At 44.1% G+C, this 18,308-nt stretch overlaps 1 protein-coding gene across 4 annotated transcripts in view; it reads left to right on the forward strand.

Annotated features, from left to right (window-relative positions):
* MAP3K20 (mitogen-activated protein kinase kinase kinase 20) overlaps positions 1-18,308 on the forward strand; it is a 175,227-nt gene that overhangs the window by 23,780 nt on the left and 133,139 nt on the right. Inside the window, exon 1 of one of the 4 annotated variants that reach the window (XM_041721846.1) lies at positions 3,395-3,928. The exons of the other annotated variants lie outside the window; for them this stretch is intronic. The gene's annotated coding sequence lies outside the window, so the exon portion shown is untranslated. Of the gene's footprint in view, positions 1-3,394; positions 3,929-18,308 lie in introns of those variants that run through there. 4 annotated transcript variants of the gene reach the window in all.

Here is an 18,308-nt window from a genome sequence, read left to right on the forward strand (position 1 = left end):
CAGAGATTAATATTAACTGGATTCAGGAATGTGGAATGTTAAAAATTTATACTCTGCCTTGTTTCAAAAATAATTTAAAATTGTTGGCAGGTAGAACAAGTATATATTTGAGGTTCCAGGGAAGACCCTCTGAGCCTCCAGAATCTCTCTCTCCTAAATGTAGGGCAAAGAAATAGAAGAAAGTGGGCATTTCTTGAGTTCCCATTATTTGCAGCCACTATTTTAGGCAGTTGACCTATATTCTCTATTTAATCCTATTACTAATGCCTAAAATTTTGGTATTGATAATTCCACTCTCCTAATAAAACTGCACATACTACTGAGAAAGGTAACTCAACGTGTTAGTAATACCTTAGCGTGAATGACATATGTGATTTTTTCCCCTAAGCCCGTCGGGGGCATATTATTGTTGCTGTAAGAAGCTATGACCTGAACAGATTACTAGGAAATCTCCTCTTTGGTATTCTCTTGTCCAACAAATATTATTACATGCGAGGTACTGTTTTAGATACTGGAGCCATACCGGTGATAAAATAGACAATAATTCATGTCCTTTTAGAGCTTACCTTCAAATGTGGGAATAAAACATTAATTAAATTGTATGTTAAAGCATAAAGATGCTTACCCCTTCTTAAATATGGGCTGAACTTAGTGACTCAGTTGCAAAGACTGGAGTATAGAAAAGGAAAAACTGGGGACTTTAGGCTCAGTAACTTTATACAGTGGACAAACTTGGCAGATGCCACCTGAACCAAGTGATCTGGGTTAGCATCACTAGGGATAAGCCGCATCAATGTGATGTGATGAGAAACACACCTCATCTCTGTGGTCTTCTTCCCCAAAACCTGTAATGCCAGTCTAGTCATGAGGAAAACACCAGATAAACTCAAATTGATGGACATTCTACAAAACGCCTGGGCACTGCCTCTCAGGGTTGTTGGCAGAAACTGTCAGAATCCAGAAGAGGTTAAGGACGCAAGGAGAGCAAACATTTGGTATCCTGAATTGGATTCTAGAATAGGAAGGGAGAAAAAGGCATTGGTGGAGAAAATGGTGAAATGGTGAAATCCAAATAAAGTCTAGAGTTTAGTTATTAGTAATGCACCAGTGGTGGTTTCACAGCTTTGACAAGTCTGAGTGGTGCAACATGTTAAACTTAGGGGAAACAAGGTGAGCGGGACTGTCTGCCTTATCTTTTCAACTTTTCTGTACATCCGAAATTATTCCCAAATTAAAAGTTTATATAAAAAAAAGCTTATATAAAAAATATAAGGAAAAAACAGCAGAGTAAGGGAAACCAGGAGGGCCAGCGTGGGGTCAGAGTTGCAAATTAAGGTGGGTTGGGCAGAGGTTATTGGGTACAAACTTGAAGGAGGTGAGAGAGAGAGAGAGAACCCTGTGCTTATATGTAGATAAAACTCCCCGAGGGGACAGGCAAATGCCAGGTGGGGGCATAGCTGTTGCATTGGAGAAATAGCAAGGAGGCCATTGTTGTGGAGTGGATGTGGGGAGGAGGAACAGGAAGTGAGGCCGGAGACAGAGCAAGGCTGAATGGCATAGAGCCTGGTAGGCAACTGTAAGACCTTCTGATTTCAACTTGGGGGGGGGGGGGAAATAGTGAGCAACTGAATGCTTTGGGTTAGAGAGGTGAAATTATTTGACTTGTGTTTTTAATATGGTTACTCTGGATAAACTCTGTTGAGAAAAGACCATATGGGGCAGAGGCAGGGGCAGTAAGGCCAGTTAGGATTATCACCCCGGTGAGAGGTATTTGTGTCTGGGACCAGGAAGGTTGCCGTGGAGGCAGTTCAGATGTGGTTGCATTTGGGGTTTGTTTTAGAGATAGAGCTAACCAGATTTGCTCACTGATTGGACATGCTGTGTGGGCATAAAGTCGCAGAAGGCCCAAAGGCTCTGCTCTGAGGAGACAGAGGATGTATTTGCCGTCTTGTGAAATAGGGAAGATTGTGGGTGGAACAGATTTGTGAGAGAAGACGAGGAGTTCATTTTTGATACAAGCGGTGAAAAATTTGATTTAGCACCCTAAAGAAATACCATTTACAATACAATAAAACTATGAAATAGTTGGAAACATCCCAAATATCCATCAACAGAGGAAAGGATAAGCAAAATATTGTATATGGAGGTAGCGCAATAGTATTCATCCCTTAAAAAATAAATGAAATTGGGGTACACCCTAGAACATGGATGAATCTTGAAGATGGCATGCTAAGCAAAAGCCAAACACAAAAAGGACAATCACTGCATGATTTTACTTATACAAGGTGCCTTGGGTAGGCAAATACAGATGCGGGAGGCAGACAGTGGTACCCAGGGGCCACTGGGAATAGGGAGTATCAATAAGCTGATACAGAATTTCCATTTGGGATGATGAACAAATTCTGGGAGAGGATCGTGGGGACGTTTGCCCCACAATGCGAACAACGTCCTTAATGCGTCATGCGTCGTGCACTTACAGACAGCGGTTGAAATGGTAAGTTTTATATTATGTACCACAACTAAAATATAAAGTTCTGCTTCTAAAAAGAAATAATGAACTACCAAAGGATAAACGTAACAAGAGAACTCTGCGAGATCTTTATGCCGCAAACTATCAAGTGCTGCTGAGAGAACCGAGAGAAGGCGTCGGTAAGCGGGAGATACACGACAGTCACGCTCAGAGCGTGCTGTTAAGATGCCGGTTCTCCTGAGATGGATTTGCAGGTTCGGCACAAGCCCAGTTGTCACGCCAGCCAGTTTTTGGTAGAAATTGCCAAGCAGGTTGTAAGACCTGTGTGATAACGTAAAGGACGTGGCACAAACAAAACAGTTTTGAAAAAGAACCACGTTGGAGGCCTTCCACGATGTCCTGCCTCGTTTCGTTACTTATTGTAAAGCCCCAACACCAAGCCTCGGTGGTGTTCACGTTGCAGATCGACCATGGAACAGAACATGGTCCACAAATAATAGATCCATATTTGGTCAGTAGATGTTTGACCAAGGCACCAAGGCCCCAAGGCCCCAAGGCCCCAAGGCCCCAAGGCCCCAAGGCCCCAAGGCCCCAAGGCCCCAAGGCCCCAAGGCAAGGCAGCAAAGGCAAGGGTCACGTTTTCAACAAAAGGGGCTGAAACAATCAGCATCTGTGTGCAAGACCCCGAGAACCACGGGACTGAGGAAGCCTGGGACGGTGATAGCCGCGCATTCAGCTCAGCAGGTGCAGGGGTGGAGTAGACCGAGACCTGGGGTTTTGGGGGCTTGTGGTCTTCCTGAGTACAGGGCAGTTAAAAGCACAAGGAGGGCGGTGAGGATGCACCCAAAGGAAGGGTAAGGAATTTAAGCAAGGTAAGGAGGGAAGGGAAGACAGCTGGGAAGAAAGTGCGGGTGGTCATAGGCCGTGGGGCCGCTGGATCCCAGGTGCTAACAGGAGGAGCCGGGAGTAGAAGCGGGGTGGGGGTGTGTGCAGTGATTGAAACTACTGGGTCTAGGGTGTGAGCAAAGGAATGGGTGACTAAGGTGTGGGGAAGCACTGGATCCTTGCAGCGGAGTTCAAGGGCTTGAGGGGACAAGTGCCAGAGCCTCGTTTACGTGCATGTGAACGTTCCCACACTGTGAGACAAGAATAGTAATTGGGGAAGATGTCAGTGAGCCAGGAGCGAAAACCCTCAAGAAACGGAGAGAGCTCTTGGGGGTTGTTGGTGTGTGTTGGCAACAGTGAAGGATGAGGGATGGTGCGGCCTGATGACGACGTAAGAGTCAGCCTCTAGGGAGGGGGAGAGCGGTCAGGAGGAGGTAATGAGGAGCGGCGAGGAGGACCCCTGCGCACCGCCAGGCCCCACGGAGCAAGTGCGGAGGGGGACCCGCTCCTGCCCTGGAGAGAGGGCGGCCTGCGGAGCGGAGCCCGGCCTCCGTCGGGGAAGGTGATGCACAGGTTAGGGAAGACGTTCAGGGGCAGGGTGTCCAGCTGCTGGCCTGAGGGCCCAGGGCAAGGGTTTCCGGAGCTGGGGGGACCTGGAGATGGGGTCCGGCTGGACTGTGCGCGGTCACACAGGGGTGAGCAGGTGGGAGAGGGGCTCGGCGACCCGGGGTGGTTTGTCTCGTGGTGAAGACCCGAACAGGGGGCCTAGGCCCGGGGCGCTCCAGTAGGCCGCGGAGGCAGGGAGGGCTGGGGGTGAGGGCTCCCCGGGCCTGGCCGCCAGAGACAACAGAAGGGATTTTCCTGGACTCCAGGGTGCGTGACACGTGTCGTCTGGAAATTGTCAGTGACTCTGAGGAGATAACTGTCTGAGATCAAGGCCATTCGAGAGAAACCAGGAAAAACTTTCTGGCAGCATGTCCTTAACAGGGAATCCGTCCGCTGGCTGAGATGGCAGGCGAAATACTTAGGAAGACCATAGAATGAACTTTCATTTGCTGGTTCTAAACCAAGTCGTCTGTCTTTTGCTGAAGATGGAGACATTAGTCCCTAGGAAGCTGTAGAGCCAAGTGCTTTCAGAGCCTGCGCTCCAGGCTCGGGCAGTGGACACTCACTTCCAGGCTGCGCTGGTCATTACTTAACCGGGTCTTAGTTTCCTCTCCTGTGAAATGTAGGTAATAAGAGGGCCTGCTTCGTGGGGTGATCATGAGGGCCAGGTGGGGTAGTCCCCTGAGGACACTCAGCACGCTTCCCGGCACCCAGTCCACTTTCAGCATTTGTGACTGTTGTGATAGTGGTTAGTTCAGCAACTTACAGTCTGAACACACCGAGTATTTATACTCTCCTCTGTCGCTTGTTGAGCACATTTCAACAGAGCTTTCTTTTTTAAGAGCTGTCGAGAGGCACCTAGGTGGGTCAGGGGTTGAGCGTCTGCCTTTGGCTCAGGGGGTGATCCCAGGGTCCTGGGATCAAGTCCCACATCAGGCTCCCCACAGGGAGCCTGCTTCTCCCTCTGCCCGTGTCTCTGCCTCTCTCTTTTTGTGTCTTGTGAGTTAATAAATAAAATCTTAAAAAAAAAAAAAAAAAAGCTGCCAGTAACTAGCTACTTACCTACAGTATAGTGTTTCCCAAACTTTTAAAATCCACATTTTCTATGATACTATACCTGTTCCTTCCCCTTTCCCTATCTGCCAGAAGTTGGTATCTTCCCCCCAGTGGAGAATCATTGTCATATAGGATCCTTATGGTGGCATCATAGAACAATATGGAGATATCCTCCCCCCCCCCCACACACAAAATTGGTGGAGGTGGGAAGGAATGATGGCACTTACAGTGGTGAAGGGGTAGGTAATGGGCACACTCATCTCTTGGTGTCAGTTGGCAGCAGTGAGGGATGATGGATGATGCAGTCGAATGACCTAGCATTCAGCTTCTAGGGAGGAGGCGAGGAGGGCTGTCTGGAAGTGGTAATGAGCGAGGAGGGCGCCCTGCTTACCTCCAGGCCCGATGAAACAAGTGCTGCTAGAGACCTGCTAGCTGCCATTGAGAGAGAGGCCTGCAGAGGAGAGCCGGGCAGGGTTCAGAGAAGTGTAGACTTCCAGTGGAAGTCTAAAATGGCAGGCATGGCCTTCCAGAGGGCGGTTTGGGAGATTCACAAAAGTCTGGAAATGAAACGTCATTTGACCCATCAACCCTCACTTTTGAGAATTTGTTCTAAGGGAATAATTGGAAAAAATGCACAGACGAATGTATCTAGAGTTGTGTATGGCCATGAAAAATGGGAAACAGTGAGCATGTGCTATTTTTATAATAATAATAAAAGAAAGCGGAGCCGACCAATTGCATGGAATCTTACTTTTAGCATGGAGACAGGGAAAATATCTTTATAATTGGCCTGTTCTGTACACCTTGGCAATTCACCTCCTGTTTTGTTTTGAATCATGCAAAGTGCTTTGAAGTTTCCTTATATGTTTTTTGATATTTTCTGCTTCACCTCTCCCACAGTATTGTTGATGACCCAGAATTTTAATCTCCTTGTTTATCTTTCTTTTTCCCTCCAATTTCTTTGCTGTCATGAGGCTCTGCATACATATGGTATAAAGTAAACATGAATTCTACTTAAGAGTTTCTCCAGGCCTTAGTTGATAGCTGGAGAAACACTACAGACATTTTAAGTTAAGTGTAATTTGCATTTATCTGGGCACTTGGCACCTTCTTTGTAGTATTCTTTGGGAATACAAATAGAACATTTGTTTGTTAACCAATGAGGCTGTAGAACTCTGTGTTTCTGGCTCGCTCCAGATTTGGTAATTATAAGGGGAAGAAACTGTATTTGCTCTGTAGGTGAAAATGTATAAAGACCTTCTAACTCACTACTTGGGTGGTATTCGAAATACAGCTTTTCCTTTATCATTGTGGATTTTTTTCCTCTTTGTTTTAGCAAACTCATAAAGGATCTGGAATGTTTACCCACAGCCGTTTGTCAGGATGAGTTAGGAAGAAATTGTCCTTTTTAAGAACTGTATATAAACAGAGAAAAACATTTCACACCTGTTTATCTTAGCAGGGCCTGCAGAAAGGGGTGGGGGGAGGTAGATCCTCCATTAACTCTTCCACCCAGAGAGCAATTTAGAAAAGAGGCAGAGTGTCCTGCGACCATGTCAGCTTTGGATAAGAGCACCCAGAGCCAGACAGAGGGACCCACCATTTGTGTCTACACACAAAAACCTTTCCGAAATTTCTTATTTCTCTCTTTGAGTCCATCTTTAAGCTCACCTAGCTGAATTATCTATGTTTATAAGATATTTCTATAATACATTTTCAGAAATACACTTTTTTCTTTAAGATTTTATTTATTTGAGAAAGAGCATAAGCACAAGCGGTAGGGGAGGGGCAGAGGCAGAGAGAGAAGCAGCCTCTGTGCTGAGCAGGGATCCGACGTGGGGCTACATCCCAGGACCCTGGGATCGTGACCTGAGCCAAAGGCAGATGCTTAACCGACTGAGCCACCCAGTTTTGGTCCCCATTTGATATAGCAAATATCTTTCTCATCCTAGTATTTTAGGAAATCTTGTTGGAGGTGGGGTGTGATCTATTTGTTTCCTCTAAAGGAATGTTTGATGATCCTCTTTTAAGATATTATTAATTCAGGGGCACCTGGGTGGCTCAGTGGTTGAGCGTCTGCCTTCAGCTCAGGGCGTGATCTCTGGGTCCTGGGATGGAGTCCTGCATCGGACTCCCCACAGGGAGCCTGCTTTTCCCTCTGCCTATGTCTCTGCCTCTCTCTATGTCTCTCATGAATAAATAAATAAAATCTTTAAAAAAAGATATTATTAATTCAATTCTGTAATAAGTAAGATATAATAAGTTAATACCTTTTTAACTTTAAGAAAAAACCCAGAGTCTTTTTTAATACAACTTCTAAATCAAAATAAGTGATGTCCTCTTTGACTAAATCAGTTCATATGCTATATAAGAAAATTAGTCTATTTTTCCATTTGCTACCATGTCTCATCCCTGAATCTCTCTCCATATAACCACTTGAACCACTTCATCTTGCAGATGTTCCCACTGTACTGGGCTTCAGTGCCTGCCTCAGTTAACATCTCTGCGCTGTCTTTGACCATCATCCTGAGGCAATCTGGTACCCACCCTACGGCCCTCTGAGCCCGACCGCAGACTTCTATCACCACCACTTCTCTGTCCTGCAGCCACTTAGGGGTAAACCCCTCAGCATCTCACAGCTTAGAACTGCTACTTCACCTTGAAAAGAACAAGCCTGAGCTTCCCTTCTCTGCCCATAATTTATCTTATCCAGTCTTCCAACATCTCTGCTTTTCTTTACCCTTATCATGATATCTGGCCCGTGTTCTTCAAACTCAGCACTCCCCTTTTTAAAAATCTTTTTAAAATTGAAGTAGAGTCAACATACAGTATTATATTAGTTTCAGGTCCTCAGCATGGTCATTCAACTGTTATGTATGTTCCAAAATGCTCGCCACAGTAAGCGTAGTCACCATCTGTCACCATACAAAGTTAGTACCATATTATTGCCTAGATTCCCCCACTTGGATTCACTTGCCTCCACGCCTGCAGGTTTCCCACCACGTACTTATTTCAGTGCTTACCTCTTAATCCTGTTAAATCCCCCTCTCCTCATCTCCTTGACCTTCTACTCTTTGAAGACAAAGGCAGTAGCTTAGTGCATCTGTGCATCACCTTGAACAGTGTGTATTTCTTTTCTTAATGCACAGGTGTATGTTAACATATGTGTTCACAGATTGGGTTTCAGTAACTTTTGGCTGTGTCAGAATTTAATAAACCTACCATCAGAGGACAAATATTTACGCCACCAAGGACCCCAACTAACAGACCTGCAAAGTCTGTACTTTGAGGGCTGCACACTCTAGAGTCTACACACAGTAACCTGCGGGAGTGAAGTTGGCCTGGCGTCACACAGTGGGAGGCATCACACAGCCTCTGCGCTGTGTAGCTAGCTGTGTGCCAGTCCTCCCGGGTTGTCATTCAGAACGTGGCCCCAATTGGTAGCTCATGGGGGTGTCTGTCCCGCAGATATGTCCCACAGTAGTCTAATGTTTAAAAATTCATGGTCAACATTTGAAAGTTTGATGATTTTAGGTAAAAATCCAGATTCCTAACTTCCTTTAAAGCAAACTGGATTTGTGTTGTTGATGGTGACACTGGTGACTTCATTGGTCATTTGGAAGCATCAGGTCTTTGGGTTTTTTTTTTTTTTAGATTTATTTATTTATTAGCATGTGCATTTCAAGGGAGGGGTGGAGGGAGAGAACCTTAAGCAGACTCCCCGCTGACCACAGAGCCCAACACGGGGCTCGATCTCATAATCCTAAGATCACAACCTGAGCTGAAACCAGGAGTCAGACTCAACTGACTGAGCCACCAGGCACCCTGGAACTATCAGTTCTAAAGGATTAGTGAAGTTCGGTTCTATAATTTTATAATTAAGTCTCCTATAATAAGATGCAATTTTCATTAGTGTTTAACAATGCAATCAATAAAATAAAAATAAAAGAATTGACCTTTAAAAAATATTTATCTATGAAGTATATCTGAAAGACTAGGGAGTGTTAAGCTGAGTCCCTTAAGAATGCCCCAAAGAGTTTCTTTTATGAAGTAGGGATATGTTCTTATAAACTTCTAAACTTCCTCATTATTTTTTTTTCCTAATAAAACATACTGAAATTTATTCTTGGAATTCATGGTAGCACAAAAAGTGTAAGTGCCACTGCAAAAAATGCAACGTGTAAAAAACAAAAGCTGGAATGTGCGTTTAAGCAAGCAGCAGCTTTTTGAGAACTGCAAATACCATGTCCACATTTGCTGAATTATTTCTGATTTGATAATAGTATATTCTTTACCTTTGTTCATTTTCCCGAACTACAGTCATGGCGATTATTTTTAATAATAAGTAAAGTGTTAATGCAATGATTCTTTTGTTCCAGTCCTTGAGTGGCAATAAAGGAATGAGACAAAAACCAAGACCAGTGATAAGAAAAGATCGTTGTCTCTTTTCCATTTTCTTCTTCCACATGAAGCTCTCTCTTCTGTCCTCCATTGTTATCTCTGTGAGGAAAGCTACTCCAAGAAAAATCTTTCTTTGAAAATTCTGGAATGTTCAGATTGTGTATATTCCTCTTGTTTTACTTTTATTGCTTCTATGACAGCGAAAGAAAAAAATAACGTTTTATATATAGTAGAATATTAAATTAGCAGACATTTCTATTCCATTGAAAGGCTTCTCCCACCCACAGCTCTTTTTAGGAATTTTTTTTTTCAAAAATATAAGGAATGTTGAATGCATTGGCATATTTAATTTTTGGTTAATTGAAGAGTTTTTTTAATGATGAAGTTTGTAATAATAAAAAGATAAGATTTTATATGAATTGGCTTTACATGAAATTATTTACATGAAATTTACTTGAATTATTTACATGAAAGTAATACCAAGGCACTCACACACATCATTTATTTTGCTATTTATTTTCTTAATAAAATTTCACTGCTTAGATTGTAACCTAAATATTCCTTAATTGTACAGAAAAATTGATTAGTACTTTCCAAGCTTATACAGTACAGAACAAATATTAGGATAGTCTAGAGGAGTGCTCATCTAGAAAATATATCTGAATGAGGCAAACCGACATAAATCATTTTTGGCTACAGAAATTTTTATTAATCTCTTTTGGCACCTGATAATGAGACACTGTCCTCTTTCCCCCTAAGGTATATTAGAAAAACACCTAAGTCATATAAAGGCCTTCTCTGTTTAGTTCGAGTGATATACCTGCCTTTAGTCAAGGTAAGGAGGGGGGACGGGATGGCAGGTGCTTGGAGAGTGATAAATGGAGAGAGAAGTGACAAGAATACAGATCTAAGTCTATGGTATGTCAGGGAATTTGCCTCAGGGGATTTTCTGTTCTTTATACAATTTTAATCAGAAAATTTTGGACCTGAAAGCATATTATCTGAGGCCAGCTATTTTTGCTCCATTTTACAAATGGAGAGATCTAGCCACGTAGCACACCTTAAGATTAATTATGTCCTGTTTCTTTTCCCTTTGTAATGCCATTTTCCTTGAAGTCAGAATATTTCTTAGTTTATCGTCCTGTTTACATTTAAGGGGATAATAGCCTTTCTTTAACTAGATGGGCCTGAAAGAATAAGATCTGAAGTTAGTAACGTAAATGAGTCTAGTTGGGGGAGCAAGAACTAACCACAGAGTTTTATGGCCCTCTTAATTTTTTGGAATTACTTCCAGATTCTTGTCCCTGCGTGATGGGTTTGTGGTGGGGGAGCAATTTAGACAAGCAGCAAGTAAAAAATGTAACCTATAAAGTACTTCATGTGTTGGTTACTTGGGTTGCCTGAGCATCTCAGTTTGATCCTTGTGGCCGTGAACACTCAGGAGCCACAGGCATACGTATAGATGCACAAGCACACCCACACACTTTCCCCCTAAGCTTTTTACAAGACTCTGTTCTGCATACAGTGATTTTGGAGTGTAAAGTATGACACAGAGAATATATTCGACAGAGAGACTTACTGGATTCTTTGAAGGTGAGAGAGTCCTTAATGGCAGGGCTTGTCTTAGACGTTGGTAGTAATTATGCCACTTCACCCTCATTGTTTGCATCTGCATCATCATGGCATATTAGACTTGATTTTAAACTATCTTCTTTCATTCAAGAAATTATAACTTCTGGGGCGCCTGGGTGGCTCAGTCATCTAGGCGTCTGCCTTCAGCTCAGGTCATGATCTCAGGGTCCTGGGAACGAGCCCCTCATCGGGTTCCCTGCTCAGTGGAGAGTCTGCTTCTCCCTCTGCCCCAGCCCCCACTCATGCTCTCTGTCTCTCAAATACATAAAATCTTTAAAAAAAATGTACAACTTCCTGTCATTCATGTAAAATATTATCAAAAGGATGGTTTGTTTAAAGTAGTTGTAAGTAAGTTTTGAAAGTGTGCAGTTTGTACAGTTAGTAAATCCAGTCCAGGGGTATATCAGTTCTCCCCAATATGGGAGATGCTTCAGTACAAAAGAGTAGATTATATCAGTGAGGATCCAGTCAATATGTAGAAACCACAATTTAAACAGTGAAAATTTAATATTAAAATTACTAACTAAAAAAATAAAATAAAATTACTAACTAGCAAAAGGTCAACTGCTGTAAACTCTTAACAGTCTCTAAAGAATATAGAAATAGCAAATGTAGGGGGCGACCAGCACCTCTAGAGCTGAGGGAGAACAGACTCAGGGAAGGCCCCGCAAGGCTGAAGGGTAGACCTCCCTGGAGAGGATCCGGCTGTAGCCTACTGGATGTTGGAGGGCTTTGCCATGTGTCACAGGCTGGAGCTGGCTGACAAATAGCCATCTGCTGGGATTCTCGTGAAGTTCTCAGGGATGCCATAGGCCAGTGCTGATGTGCAGGAGGCCACCTGGTGGGGTGTGGTAGGCTGACGCTGGTCCGCAAGAATCCTCCCTTGGGGGTGCTAATAAAACACTTGAGGGTGAGGAACACTGGATCTCGTGCATGCTGCTGGCTACCACGGCCACTGGAGAAAAAATCCCACAGGAATCAGGAAGAGAAGTCTCCTCCTCTGCTGTGCCTTGCAGTGTCCCTCCAGTGCCCTTTACTGACACAGCCTGACATTGTGCCAGCTGGCAAAGAAAAAAACGCTTGTAGGGTTGTCTAGCTCCTATATCACAAGGCAGAACAAAAAAACAGTAATACAGTGCTGAGAGGCAGCAAATTATTGACGGGGACAGTTCATGCCTTTGGCTACTTAGCGTCTATGGATGCCCTTCACACACTTTTGAACTTCCATATCATAATGAAGCAACTCTGTGCTTTTACCAGGAAAAATCAGCTGTCGTTTGTACAAATGAAGTTCTTACCGTTTTCCCCAATGACACAGTCCCAATAGTCATTGTATCCATTGCTGACTTTATTAATTTCTCTTCAAATTCCATCATAGTCCCACTGAATATTCTGTTACCCAAAATCTAAATCATAAAATTAACCTCTAACAACTTGTACACAAATTATGGTGGAAATAGACGTTCTTCCAAAGACCTACAACTAGCCAATAGGTATATGAGAAGATGCTCAACATCACTAATCACCAGGGAAATACAAATCAAAACCGTAGTGAGGTATCACCGTACACATGCTGGTACAGCTGTTATCAAAAAGTCAAAAGACAACAGGTGTTGGCAAGGATGTGGATAAAGGGGAACCTTTATATACTGTTGGTGGGACTGTAAATTAGTACAGCCTTCATGGAAACCAGTATGGGGTTCCTCAAAAAAATTAAAAATAGAGCCACCATATAATCCAGCAATCCCACCTCTGGGTATATATCCAAAGGAAATGAAATCACTATCTTGAAAAGAAATCTGTGCTTCTCTGTTCATTGTAGCATTAGTCACAGTAGCTAAGATATGGAAACAACCTAAGAAGTGGAGTTGATGGATGAACGGATAAAGAAAATGTGGTACGTAAGGTACAACTTTCAGTCACGAGATAAATAAGGCCTGGAGACCTAATATACACCATGGTGACTGTAATTGACGCCGGCGTGAAATTTACTAAGAGGTCGTCTCATCACACACATGCAAAAGGCAACTATGCGAGGTGACAGTTATGTGTTAATTAGCACGATTGTGGTTATTTCACAGTGCCTGTGTATATCAGCCCAGTATACTGTGTATTTTAAATATGTACCGTTTTTATTCGTCAGTCTCAGTAAAACTAGGGAAAAAATTAAAGGGAAGAAAAAGAAGAAATAGTTGATGTACCCAAATAAGTGTACATATTTAGATATGGATATGCAGATATCAAACAAAGGGGAAAATACACCAAGCTGCTATCATCCTTATTTACAGTCCTCATTTCTGTAATTAGTCATGATCTCTGGATTCCTCCTTCTGCTCATTTTCTATTTCATTTTCCCCGCAGCTAAAACCTCAGCTGGCCGGGAGTCTTTACCTGCTGGGATGACCTGAATTTCATTCCTGAAGGTTCCGAGTCCTCAGTAGCCCTGCCTATTATTGGTTGCCATAGTGTTTCATTAAGTTTTATTCTTGGGCATAGAAGTACTGGGAGTCTTGGCATAGAATCTCCTGGGTTTCAGACATAGACTTCCTTGCACCCACTGTTTGGCAACAACCCAACTTTCCTTCAGTAATTGGGATCCATCGCTTTGGTCAGTAGAGGAACCTCTTTTTTTGTTTGTTGGCTCAGTGGCATAAAAAGGCTAAAATAGCCAAGTGGCGGTATCATATTTCAATTCACTGGAATCATTATTGTGTCCCCTGGTAGAAAACTTCCATCACTGGGGACTAAGACCTCCAAACCAGCAGAGCTCAAAGTTGTTGGGATAATAATAATAATAATCTGCAAATAGATTATTAGATACAGTAGTGAGGGGAACCATTCCCACTTTTTTTTTTTAAAAGATTTAATTATTTGAGAGAGAGAGAGTGTACACCTGTGCTTGTGTGTATGCAAGTGGGATGGGGGAGGGGCAGAAGGAGAGGGAGAGAGAGAATCTCCAGCAGACTCCCCGCTGAGCATGAAGCCCAACACTGGGCTCCATCTCATGACCTTGAGACCATGATCTGAGCCAAAACCAAGAGTTGGATGCTTAACCTAGTGAACCTCCCCCAGACACCTGTATGCCCCCCCCCCTTTTTAAGATTTTATTTATTTGCTCATGAGGGACACAGAGAGAGAGGAGAAACATAGGCAGAGGGAGAAGCAGCCTCCCTGTGGGGAGCCCGATGCAGGACTCGATCCTAGGACCCCAGGATCACGACCTGAGCCAAAGGCAGATAGATGCTCAACCACTGAGCCATCGAGGCGCCTCTCTCTTGCCCTTTTTTGATTCCCAGATCCAGTGGCCTCTGTTCAAAGCATAAAGTCAGAAGTGCTTTTAGGATGTGTCTCCCAGCCTGATGATACAACAGAGGCCTCCTAAGCCATTCCACCTTTTGGTTAGGCTGGCTGCTTCTGAGTGAGTGGGTATGTGGTGAGACCAGTTCACCCCAGGGGTTCGAGCCCATTGCTGCACTTCTGTGTGCTCTGGAATGGTTTCTTCCTCGGAAGCCGTGCAGCGGGGAATGCTGTAATGGTGAAGAGGGCATGCCATGGGTAATGATGGAGGTGCTGTCAGTTACAAGCATTACTGCTGCTCACCTTTGAGGAGGGGAAAGTCCAAGTTGTTGGGCCCACACACAGTCTCCACCACTGTCACCATGGCCACTTGAGCCAGCATTGTGGGGGCCAAGAAAGAGTCTGATACCTACAGAGAGGATGATTTTGTTCATCTGATTATCGAGCATCTCCTCTGCGGTAGATGCCCGATGATGAGCTTGCTTATGGGACTGTCTGTGCCCGATCTGAGAGGTCCATCCACATGTTTGTTTCCCAAAACTCTTCTTATCAGTCTTGCCATCCTGTCTTTTCAAGTCCCTGATCATCTAGTCAAACCATATGTGATCATCCATGGATTAGTGTAAATCCACACTTCTGGACAGCTCTCATTCCAGATAGAGTGGGTCACTAAATGGACTGCCCAAGTGCTGCCTACTGGGAGGATTTTCTTGAGAAGTTGTTCTTCGGGGATTACCCCTGACTGGGGCTACAGACGTCTAGTTTGTACCAATATATTACACAGACCATTTATAAATCGAGCTCAAGTGGTTTCTTTCTCAGTCAACTGGTAGGGAACTTAGCATCAATTCAGAGCGAGTGTTTAGTCATCCCTGAAACCACTAGGTATTTCCTTTTCCCCAGTGTACTTTCCATCTAGTAAATGGCAGCAGGTACCTTTGATGTGCTCTTAGAGGAAGACTTTCTAGACCTGTAGCAGAACTGCAGGTTTTCCTCAAGGAAACCTGGCATGTCATCAAAGGGCCCAGGATCTATAAGACCAGGCCAGGCCTAGAGACTGGGTATGAAGCTGTGACTCCCTCTGGTGTCACTTAGTGGCCACCAGACCTAGTATTTCTTCAGTTTTATAGATCATGTAATACTCAGTATGCTCCATGCTGATTTCATTCTTAGAGACGCCAAGATGAATTATCTACCACTGGAGATTTGTGTGGGCAAAAAGAGCATTTTGAGTATCAGTAATGTCCCTGTTGCCTTTTATGATAAATACACCAGTCTTGTCTTTGGCATTAAGTGCTGCTACTTGGCCTCCGCCGCTCCTGTAATCCCTTCATCCCCAAGGAATTCTAGAAGCCTATCTCAGTAGTAGCATCTCCTGTGGTCATACCTGGTCTACAAATGAGAATGGCCACAGAGTTTTTTGGAGATGTCGTATTCCTTTCTAATGTATTTTTAGATGTCTTTGTGGAAGGAGAGTCTCTGGTCCTTCTTGGGAGATGTTGGTGGGGTAGGTGGGTGGATGTGCAGTTTGCACAGGATAAATGCACTCCAACTTTGTTTTCTTGCTAAGCCTTAGATCCCACCCCCCGCCCCCCCCGTGCCATGCCGGGAAAGTTCTGGCATCTCAGACTTATTACATGTAGGCTGCCACTGGGCTCAAGTTTCAGTGAACCAAGTAAGCTCTTAAGACACTCCTGGCTTCATAATACATTATGAAGCCAGGAGCTAATACATTAATCTGGAATCTCTAGGAAATCCATCCATATCCATGAGATCAGTGTGATCTGTTTATTCCCATCCTCCTCCAGCACCTTTTGATGTTTACTCCCCTGCATATTCCCTGAGTTTTTCCAATACATATAAATCAAAATCTTGCAGGTTTTTTGGCTGTAAATTACTCCCTTTGGGGGGTATACTATGTACCTGATCCTCTGGAGCATGTTAAGATTTGAGGGGGGCACTTGACGGGATGAGCACTGGGTGTTATTCTGTATGTTGGCAAATTGAACACCAATAAAAAATAAATTTATTAAAAAAAAGATTTGAGAACAATGAGTGGTTATGGCAGGTCTTGAGGACAACAAGCATACCTTTGCAAAGTGGCCACTCCACGTGAGGCTATCCAGCAAAAGTGTTCAGCAAGAGAAAGCTAGTCTCTTGAGACACAGGAGGACAAACTATTTCCATAGGTAAGGGAGCCTCAGGATGACTTTTAGGTTTGAAATTGTTAGTTCTGTCTTGCATCCATGCAGAGGTACCCCTTTCCAGGTGTCAGGTCCCATTCTTCCCCAGTCAGTATGCTAATTTTCATACAAGGAACTTGGTGAGGTTGTAAATTCAACTGATGTTGTCATTCAGCAACACACAAGATCAATTTTGTTTTTGATTTCTAGAAACACCAGCCCTGTGGCTATAGGTAAAAAAGATTCTTTTAGATCTGCCATGGAAGCTTTGAGATTCTTAGACTATGACTTGGCCTGGGGCTTAAGGGACCTAAACTTGTCATTTTCTTTGGTAAATATGCCCTTGCTCTCAAAAGAATCCGTCCCTCCCTACAATCCTTCTCTTCACTGTTACTGCCATAATGGTCGAGGACGGCAGACACTTTGACCTTCCGGCCTTGCTTCAGTTGGAACTTCCATGCACTTAATCACAGGTGATAGCATGATTGATTTTGATGCCACTTTAGGCTGTGGGTTATTAATAGCCCATTTCCCATCGACAGGAAACTGAGCCCTGCATTCCAGCCCAAGATCATGACCACACCCTAACATCCTACTTTTTGGGGGGTCTGTAGCCTGGGTCCACACCTACTACCAATTCTGTATTAGGAAAATTAATACCATTATTAACTAGTAAAAGGTAGCCAACTGCTAAGTGGGGTGAGAGAGACTCAGGAATATGGGAATAACAAATGCTCCGGCTCCCTGGAGGTGAGGGAGGATAGCCAGGGGTGCCCACCCTCCAGGCTGTGATCCAGACTCATTGGGGAGGCTGTAGCTGTGAACGGGTGACAACAGCGTTTACTGTGGCTCCCTGGGCCAAAGCGGGGCCACGAGCCTGCCAGGGTGCTGGGTTAAGTTTGTCGTAGTGCCATTGGTTCCAGTTTTTCCACAAGCAGCCACCCTCTGGTTACCTGTGGGCCAGAGCTGGTGGACACAGAGCCACCTACCAGGGTGCCAGCGGCCAGAGTCGGCAAGCGGGGAGCTGCCCGTCACGGTGCCAGAGCTCGTTCTCAAGAATCCAGCTGCCAGGGTGCCAGGGGCGGGGCTTGCTGGTGGCTGAGCACCCCTGGGTCTCCCGCACACCGCCGTCAGCCGTGCCATAAGAGTGTGAAAAGCTGGGGAGCAGAAAAGAGAAGCCCCTTCCCCTGATCGGCCTTGCAGTGACCCTCCAGGGCCTGTACTAACCGAGCCTAAAAGTACACCCAATGAGGGGAAACGTTTATGGGGTCCAGCTCAAGCATTACAAAGGAGGGCAAAATGTAGGTGCAGAACTGAGAGGCAGATAATTCATACTTGGCACATGTTTATATATAAAGTACTTGGGCATTTTGAGAAGAAATGGATGTATTGTTTTTTTCTTCCTACATTAAAAATCAACTGCCCAGTCATTTGTTTATCTTGTGGAAGATGTGCGTGTTTCATTTACCTTTAAATAGATCCCTTGTAGAATCTCCTGCATCTTACCACCTAAAAGAAAGCAGCCTCTCAGTGTAATAAGTTCTCATCCATGTATTTCAGTCTCAGGTCACTAATATCCCCACACGGTCTGGGACTATAACTAAAGAATGTATATTGTCTATGGCTTTTTAGCTGGGTGGGAGCTCTCATCACAGCAAAACAAAGATCTCAGATTATCTTGATAGAAGCCTCAGTTACTCGTGCTTTTCTGCCTAGAATCCTCTGCCTCATAGTTTGAAAATAGAAAGCAAAATCAGATTTCAGATATAGAAATAGAA

This window comes from Vulpes lagopus, chromosome 11 (genome assembly GCF_018345385.1).
Source record: "Vulpes lagopus strain Blue_001 chromosome 11, ASM1834538v1, whole genome shotgun sequence".
Taxonomy (NCBI): Eukaryota; Metazoa; Chordata; class Mammalia; order Carnivora; family Canidae; genus Vulpes; species Vulpes lagopus.